Below are 9,425 nucleotides of genomic sequence, written 5' to 3' on the forward strand. Positions count from 1 at the left end.
GAGGCCTCTTGTCTTGCAGTGCGCCAGTCGCGCCGATCTTGTCCACAGTCATTTTCGTTTTCTGAAACATTTCTTCATCTCTCACTATTATTCGGGAGAAGCTCTCTCTTACTTGAAACCCAATCTGTGCAGGATTGCCAAACCAGCGCGCAAGCAAAAGGGTACATTGAATAACGTTTCTAGGGATCTTCGAATTAAAAACATAATCCTCTTCTTGAATCAAAACGCTACCAGAACAAAACATAAATCCTTTCAATCGTGGCTTATCGGCGTAGCAAGCGGGCAGCAAGCCGAGGTGAACAAATAAATCCGCACTTCTCCGATATCAATTTGAGTGTGCAAAATTCCATTCAAAATGAATGTACTCTACGAGGGCCGTCATGCTTTCGGTCGAATATGAATATGTCTGGCTTATTTACACTAGGTAACGTTTCACGGACGTCTCCGTCTGTCACGGTAGCTGCCTCACGTTGTCAGCGAATCTCCTGCCGCTCAGTAAGTCTCACGCTCTCTCATACGATGCAGTCGGTGGAACAACCCTCCTCGAGTTCGTCCCTCTCACCAGTATTTCCGAGAAGATAACACATGCACGGGTAATATACGCCATCCTCGGAGCCATCGCGGCCCTGACCTGTGCCGGTGTTGTGTTCATGGTATGGACCACGAATCCAAATCACCGTCAGAGCGAGTGCGGCAGCGTAGAGTGCCAGAATGCCCAAGCCTATCTGGACCACTTCCTGGACAAGACTGTAGATCCCTGCCGCGACTTCTCCCGGCACGTCTGTCACCGCTGGATTGTGCAGAACGTGGACGGCGCCACGATGGTTGAGAAAGCGGCGCGAGATCTCATAGGGTCGCTCCACATCTCGCTCCTGGAGAGAGAAACACGTCATGCTGCCAGTAAGCCCGATTGTGCTCATCGAATAAGTGAAACGATATAGGCGTCGCCTCGAGTCAAATCAAACTGCAATGTTTTATTCGGGGAATCGCAGATATACTGTGATTTTCGGCAATCTAGCTTGCAGTGTTTTTCGCTCGAACGCTCAGGATAAAGCACATGCCCCATTTCTAAGTCTAGTTTGCATTTACGAACGGCATTTGTATACAGGCTTGTTTTTTGGTCCCGCTTGTAGAATGTACCGTGCTTGATCTTCATTGCAGTGTGCAGGCTGTATGAACGCCTTATTTTACCATACGTTCCTGCGTCTTACTATTTCTTCTAGTCGTTCTTTCTCAAATCGGGATGCATTCTTTCGTTAATGTCGCCCATACCGCGACGATGCACATGTGCAACTCCCCAGGTAGCGCAGAATGTGGGGCCCCAGTAGGTCCAATGTAGGCAAGTAGTGCTGGGGCAACCATCATAAAACCGGCATCGGTCCCCGATGGGGCGAAAGTGTGCAAGCCCCATTTGGGCTTGCCCCTGTTCCTCCTGCATGGGTCCCATGCATTGCTCGGGCTAATGCAGAGCACATTCCTACATCCAGGCCACAAGGGTCCCTTGTCGGATACTTGACGGCAATTCAACCTAAATGTGAGCTCTTTATGGGAAAGCCCTCATAGATCCGAAATGAGGCCTCCCCCATTAAATGTTTGGGGACCAACATCGGCTGTAGTGGGGCAAAAAAACGGACATACCCACATGCTGCCCCAGTCGGCCCCTTGTAGTTTACTTGAGGGCAAGTGAAATATGATTAAGAGGTTTGAGCAAGCTCTCGTGAAGCCGAAATGAGGCAGCCTTAGCTAAACCGCTTTAGCTCCTACATAGGCTGTAATGGGGCTGGAAGGCGGGCGTGCCCGTATTGTACCAAAATCGGTCCCTTGTGGGGATTTTGAAGGCACGTGCAACAGCAGGTGGGCTCTAGGTTCAAAAACAATACCCAGCCCAATTGGAGCTGCCCACACAAAATTGCTTTATATCCCACATGGGCCGTAATGGGACTAGAAGGCGGGAGGGCCCGCATGGTACCAAAATCGGTTCCTTGTGGGGAATTTTGAGGCACGTGCAACAGCAAGTGGGCTTTAGGTTCAAAAGCAACACCCAGCCCAAATGGGGCTGCCCACACAAAACCGCTGTAGGTCCCACATCGGGCGTAGTGGGGCTACAAGGCATGCGTGAAATTGTGTAATCATTCTTTTCAACCTTTATTTGTATTAGATGTTGCCCTAAATTACTATTATATATGATTTGTATAACAGTTGTTGCCATGTTTAGTCGGTTAGAGATATTACATGGCTTTAGTTCTCGCGCTCATGCAAATTGCACTAAAAATACTAAAACATACTGATTGCTAACTGTTGCTACTTATGTGGTTGCTGTGGACAGCCTGCAACTCTCAGCACAATATTACTGCTCAGAACACACATCCCCATAGCCTGAACAAGATGTACATGAAGTCGTTTAGGCTAGATTAATGTTATGAATTATTGTAAAATTTAAAATTGCGGCTGTTTAGAAAGTGCAGACATGTATAAAATAAATACTTAATTTTGTGCATAAATATTGATTGAGAAAACTTAGTCTAGGGCTTCCCATCAAACTTCTGCGTCGGACCCCTATGAGAATAACGTGTTCAAGCTCAAGTGCGGCTTGCGCTACAGAACCCGCATCGTTCCTATGTCATTATCTGAGGGGCTAACCGAAATACAAAAAAAAAATGTTCATCCAGAGCTGCTTCCCGAATCTGTCCAAAATAGGACCATCGGGGGGAGTAGGCGGGATGTGCCCTTTTGGCAATGCGGGAAAATTGTGGGCAGCCCCGCAAGGGCTGCCTGCATCGGTCCCTAGTGGGGCCTATCGGGGCTTTGTCGACAGCCCCCTTCAGGCCTACGTCGGCCCCTCTTACACCACCCATATTGAGCCCACCAGGCTGTCCAGCATATCCTACATCAGACACACCGGGGCCCACCCTTCAAAGCCCACTTTGTGCTACCTGGGTCCTATAAGAGAAACGACGCCTTCGAGACAATTTAGTCCGGAGCATCGTTGCATTGTAATGTATTTGTTTTCTTATATTATTGATGCTTTTCCCTTTTTTGCATAGAGTGTGTCACCTTGATGGAAATGTATTTATCGCCCTTTATAGTCCAAAAGTAATTACCTAAGGTTTTTGTGGAGTCTCTAAACTCAAACTTCTAGGTTAGGTGAAAGGGCTGCGAAATCTAGACATTATTATATAAAAGCGGTCAGTTATCAGTAAAAGCACTTACAAATCATCGAGTCGATTTTTTTTTTCAATTAGAAAAAACTTTCTTATGTTGGAAAACGTGCATCCTGAAACTTATTCACGTGAAAAACGGCAGTGACGAAAATGTTCGGCCTTAACATAAGCCACAATTCTTTCCCTTTTTTTTTATTTCCGTATTTTTAGCTTGGGAAGCCGAGCGCCCCCTGGCCAGCTTCTATGACAGTTGCAGGCAGTTCGTGGCCTCCACACACAACGTCCGTAGACGGCGATTCATAACCGCAAACCGAGGGGACATCGACATTCTGCAGCTTACCAGCACACCTGCCGCTCTTCAGCAGGTCGTCCTTCTGTCCCTGCAGCGTGGAATCTCCACGGTTCTCAGCTTCAAAGTCGTGTTGCACGGTGAAGGAGGCCTGGCCCTCTACGTGTCTAGAGGCAAGACGTTAACCGATAAGCTAGGTGATGCTTCAGACAGTTCCACACTAATTAATTACATCAGAGAGGCACTCCTTCTGATAAGTAAGATCAGAGGCAGCGTAAGGAAGTCAGTGATTAGGACCACTGTACGCGATCTATTGGCATTTGACAGCGAAACCTCTTCGGCCGAAGAAGGCTTGCCGATCGCAAAGACGCTTAACGCGTCGGAATTCGCCGTGTTTATGCAAGAAACAAACCCTCGGGATTGGCTCACGTTCGTGAATTCGATCCTGCGTGGAAATCTCACGCTATACGAATACTCACCCGTGATGATCCCTCGACTTGATCTAGTTGAAGCAGCTGTCAAGTACCTTGCGAAGAATTTCAAAATTGGGCTTATGTATATTTTGTTGCACATAATAGCAGAAGTTGGCCGATTTTATTACAGAAGCACATTTTCTAACAAGGCAGAGGTGTTATGTCTCACGGCAAGCCAAGAAGTGATGGGGCCCAGTTGGCGTACCTTTTTCTCAAGTCTCACAAGGTCGCTCTTACCGACCCGGTCCCGTGTGAGGAATATTTTCTACAGCCTCCGACGGCTGTCGTCACAGCACTTTGTAGAATATGGAATGGATGAGGCGGATAAGAAGAATGCGCTTGCGGCTCTAAGAGGCATCACCCTGCTGGTAGACTACGATCCCTTGCCTCCTGAGTCAACCCAGCTAGATAGCTTCGCTATAGATCACCTTAATCCCGCCGATAGTTTTCCTCTCAATTATACGTCTCTCAAGGCTCTTGAGGCAGAGAGACGTCTCCAAGAGCCGCCTTCCCTGACAGAGGTCCTCATCGACGAATCATTTTTGACGCCCAAGACCACATATTCACGCCTGCTGAATGCCATTCTGCTTCCACCTGCAGTGCGACAACCTCCTCTGATGTATTCGACAAGTGTCCCTCTCGAGTTCGACATGGGCACAGTTGGCGTACTCTTAGCCAAGGAGCTCTTTCAAGCGAGTCTGCCGTCTGCCAGGAGCGGGAATACATGGTACAAAGAGAACGTCGAGAGGTTTGTCGAGTGCGTGCAACGCGCCCTAATGAGAAACGCTAGTATGTCTTTTCAACAAGGACTCGAACTGTTCTCCTGGGCTCGCGCCGTTAAAGTTGCACATACCGTCGTAATGCTCATGTATAGCTCCAATAAGGAAAATGACGACTTCGGGAAAGTTTGGTCTGCAGCTCAGCAGACTTTCTTCCGTAGATTCTGCCTCATGGCCTGTAGCGCCGCCTCCACGGGTTTCGACTCCCGGATACGATGCCTCGTGCCACTCCTCAACATGATAGAGTTTGAAAGCGCCTTCGAATGTGGCTCCTCCCAAGAAGCAAGCCTGAAACACTGTGCCATCTTTTTAGGTTATCTGTGATGCAGTATTGTGCAAAACCTAACCCCCTCCTTCACAAAATGTTGACGTTGCCCGTGTAACACCTTGTATTTTTGTGGACGTCCGTGTGTGTAGCTCGCGGTTTGAATGGACGAACAAGAACGTTATAATCGCTTCTATGTCATCTCGGTCCTCATACCTCTTCTCTGCATTCACTGTGTTTGCGTTGTGCTATTTCACTATTGACATTAGTTTGGTCAGGATCGTTCTTGGTGGTTTATTATTTTTTGCCTAATATGATTAGCCTATAAATAACGTCGTCTCTGAGCCGAGCTCTAGCACATGACGGTCTTCTGTTGCGAAAAGGATCGTTTTGTCGGCTGTCTGTATGAATATTTTCATATTATGGTGTTCAGGCCTTAAGTTGGAACTTGGACATTCGTGTTACTTTTATTTTGATTTATTTTGATGCTTTACTTTTCTTGAAATTTTATATATCTTTTTTTGTACACCCTGAGAAAAGAATGTGCAAAGCTGCATATTAAACCTAGTAACCGAACTCTAACACCTGGTCGAATATTTTTGTAATGTAACAATTTTACTTTATTTACAGTTGCCTGCCTTCACTTGGTTGGAGCTCCAAATCTTGTGCGTCACTACTTTTCTGAATTATAACATTTAAAATGACGCCATTAAACTACGTGTTGTGCTGGCAGACCACAGAAGACACTAGTTAATGAATGTGGAGCTACGCCGAGCATGGGTTTGTAGCTCAAAATACAACTTCACATCATGTCCCTCTGTTTACCATTGCTTCCTAATTATGATTGCGTGGTCTACGCATCATAACAAGCGCATGTGTTGTCTGAAAGCAAAGCGTGCGCTATTAGTTACAAAAGAGATTTGATTGACCGGAGGATGAACTTCACCAGCCAGCTGAGTCAGCTTGAGAGTCCCTACACGCACGAGCCGCTTCATTCTCGTCTTCTCCTTCCTCTATTCACACTTCCCCCTATGCAGCCGATCATGATGAAGGTTCAGCATTTATTAGGCCCGACATCGGTGTTGAAAGCAGGCACCAGACGGGGTGGTTCCCCCGATGCGGGACCCACATGTTCCCAGTAACTCCTGGCCCGTCAGTTCGAGCTTAATCGATAGGGCGGGGCTAAGTAAGGTCTCCCATCGCTCAAGGTGTTGGGGATTGGGGGATTGGCGGGAAACCAAGGAGAGGGGGGGGGGGGGGGGGAGTCGACTTCTGTGCATGCTGTCAAAACGTACGGCAGGGTGCCCTTTTCCCTTTTGCAAAAAGAACAGAGCATATCGTGTTCAGCAGGGTATATGCGGTTCATCAGTATGGGATGCGCAAGCGATCCCGCCTGCGCTCGACGCAGGATCGTCTGTTGTCGCCTGGTGACTTTGGGGTGCGGTTCTGGCAGTCTGCACCTTTCCTCTCAGTACATCCGGGTAATGTCCCGAAAGCTTGTAACCGGGTGCGGTAGCTCTTCCGGTTTGTGCTCGACCCGGATGGACATTTTTCGGGCATGGCAGTCAGCGATGGTGTTGCCTGCTACCTGCGAGTGAGCCAGGACCTACACGAGCTCTATGGCTCTTCCTGGAGGCTTGCACTTAAAATGAATCGGGCCGCTGAGGTTACCCCCTGCGGAAGCTTCCGTAGGCTGTCTTTGAGTCGACAACCACGGTGTCCACGCTCGGCTGTGCGAGTGCTAAAGCCACGGCCACTTCAGGAACTCCGGGTTCTGTTGTCTTCATGCACACGCTGACGATCAGCCTTTCTTTTGATGTAAACGCCAACGCTGCACGGTCAGTGTGTTTTCGGAGCCAGGCGCCGCGTAGGACCCTGGGGTTCTCTTCCAGCTTTCGAGTTATGGCTTTGGCCTGCGCGGTGCGCCTCTCGTCGTCCTTTCCCGGCGTCATGTTCCGGGGAAGAGGTTTGGTCTGAATGATCGTCCTCCAGTCTTCCAGAAGGGCCGCCTTAATTGGTACTGCCTGGATCTGCCATCCTATCTTGTGCAGGTCGGCTCGTCTGTGTTCCGTATGACTGAGCTGGATTCTATGATTAGAGAGGTGGGCTTCTATAAGCTCTTCCACCGTGTTGTGGGCGCCCATGTCTAGCAGTCGGCGTGGACGAGTATATGGGCATGCCCAGTACTTGCTTCGTTGCCTTACGAATCATCACGTTTAGGAAGCCCGCTGGGCGTCTTAAACATCGTCGCGTGATCGTTAGGGCATTAAACGAACAAGCGAACCATGTGCGCGACTTCACTTTGCGAAGAACGTTTACCTCTTTGATGAGGCGCGCGAAGCGAAAATTCAGCTTGCTCAGTTGGGCAAGGAAGAAAAACGGTGGATCGTAGTGGGCAGCAGCTTGTGTGACAGGCCCCGTTTCCTGATAAGCCGCCACAGCAAGACCAAATCTTCAGACTTGTAAGTAAAGTGACGGTAGTGGGCATCGTACCGTTCTTTTGAGCGATACTGAGAGGCTAAGATGGAAAGCTGGCATGCCGGTGGGCTTCTTCGGCAAAGCAGATTGTCTCGGCTACCGACGGATCTTCAACACTACTGGCAGAAAACGAGAGGATGTTGTCTAAGGTATATCGTGAATGGCAAGCGTAGAACACGAAGATTGGCTAACACCGGTGGTCTCATGACGGGTTGTACTAAAAGCGTAAGTAATATATGCTGTCCTAGTTCTTGCGATTTGCATCGACGTACATGGACAGCATGTTAGTGATCGTACGGTTGGTGCTTTGTTACGCAGTTGGTTTCGGGATAAGGCTATGAAAGACGAAATTGACAAGCACAAACTGAGCGTCTCCTCCGCGACATTGGCTGTAAACTGGCGACCACGGTCGCTTAGAAGTCCTGGTTGTCCTGGCCGGAGAACTATCACCCGTAGCATAAAGCAGGAGACTTGATGCACGTTGACTGAGGATATGGCTGCCGTCTCGCAATATCGAGTAGGGTTCCGCGCAAATAATGATCCAGCGGTTTGCGTTATGGTATAGCGGAAGCGGGCCAAGGAGATCACCGCCCACTTGCTCAATTGTGTGCAGCTGGCGGCGTACCACTCACTATAGTTTGCATTTTTAGCCAATAGAAGCGCTCCTGGCTGCAGTGGAGTGTTCTTACTGCTCCAAGATGCCCAGAACTAGGCTCGTTGTGGATGATGTGTACAATAGGATAGTGTAGGCTCTTCGGAAAAAACACGATGAAGCGAGGGCCCGTAGAGGAGCACTTCTTCTTGCAGAGCAGGTGATCACGCACACACAACGTGCATCTGACCGAACTTTAGCCGCTGCCAAGATAGGTTCTAAAGTGGGATTCCTTTGCTGTTCTTCAATAAACGTGCGGATGTCAGAAAAAAAAACGGTGACATCGACGCGGCGCAGCTATCAAAATCATCGGCGTGAGACTCCGCAGTAGGAAGGGGCAGGTGCGAAACTCAGTCTGGATTAGTTTTCTATGCGACTGCAAATACTCTTATAGTTGCAGCGCCCATCGTACAAGGCGGTCACGCGGGTCCCTGAGCTTACCTAACCAGCATAGTATAGGGTGGTCCGTGACAACGGTAAACGGGCGTCCATAGAGATACGAGCGAAGGCGCTGTGTAGCTAAAACGACAGCGTGGCAATCTTGCTGTGTTACTGTATAATTCCACTCAGGCTTACTAAGCGAGTGACACGCGTATACTAGGACGTGCTCCTTGCTGTCGCAGCGCTAGACAAGAACCGTGCCAACTCCAACACCGGTTGCGTCGGTATGCACTTCTGTAGGCGCTGAAGGATTGAACTGGCAGCGCACAGGTTGCTACGTGAGAAGAAATTTCAGGTGGCGGAAGGCTGAGTCGCATTCAAACGTCCACTCGAAAGCAGCATCTTTATGAAGGAGGCTTGTCAGGAAGCGAGGGGGGGGGGGGGTGCATTGTCATAAAATCGGTGAATAAAACAAACGAAAGTACGAACACAAACCCAGGAAACTCCGTCGTTCTTTGGAAGACTGGAGTGGCTTGAAAGAGGCGACCGCTGCTTTCCTCTCAGGACCAGGTTTGACGCCGTCTTTATATCAAGATGTCTGAGAAATAGCGCTTGGCGTGCTCTTTAACGGCACTTCAAGTTCAGCACAAAGAGAGCTGCGCATACAATCCAGCACAGTATCAGTATACGCCTGAGTACAGCCTTTAGCCAGAATTATACCGGAGCTCCCCTTGTATTGTGTGCACGCCGCCAGCTGTCAATTGTCAGATCAGTGCGAGGCAAGACAATAAGGAAACAAATTGCACAACGCTCATGCTTCGCAGTGCATAATTTTCATCTCTGCTGAACCAAGCGTGCAGTGTCGCTTTATGTAGACTATAACTCACTCCACTCTTTTATCTCTGTCGTTACCTTATACTGCACACTGCGCTGTCAATGACGCAGGC

The 9,425-nt window shown here is 49.0% G+C and overlaps 1 long non-coding RNA gene and 1 pseudogene across 1 annotated transcript; both read right to left on the reverse strand.

Annotated features, from left to right (window-relative positions):
• Positions 1 to 267: 267 nt before the first annotated feature.
• Positions 268 to 9,176, reverse strand: LOC146173700 (uncharacterized). The gene is made up of 3 exons (XR_014701773.1): positions 8,974 to 9,176; positions 3,502 to 3,617; positions 268 to 872 (listed from the first exon to the last, which is right to left on the reverse strand). It is a non-coding gene; the product is annotated as an uncharacterized LOC146173700 (long non-coding RNA).
• On the reverse strand, positions 5,873 to 8,914 carry LOC146173701 (uncharacterized; annotated as a pseudogene).
• Positions 9,177 to 9,425: the final 249 nt, after the last annotated feature.

This window comes from Amblyomma maculatum, chromosome 11 (assembly GCF_055883805.1).
Source record: "Amblyomma maculatum isolate TAMU_Amacu chromosome 11, ASM5588380v1, whole genome shotgun sequence".
NCBI lineage: Eukaryota > Metazoa > Arthropoda > Arachnida > Ixodida > Ixodidae > Amblyomma > Amblyomma maculatum.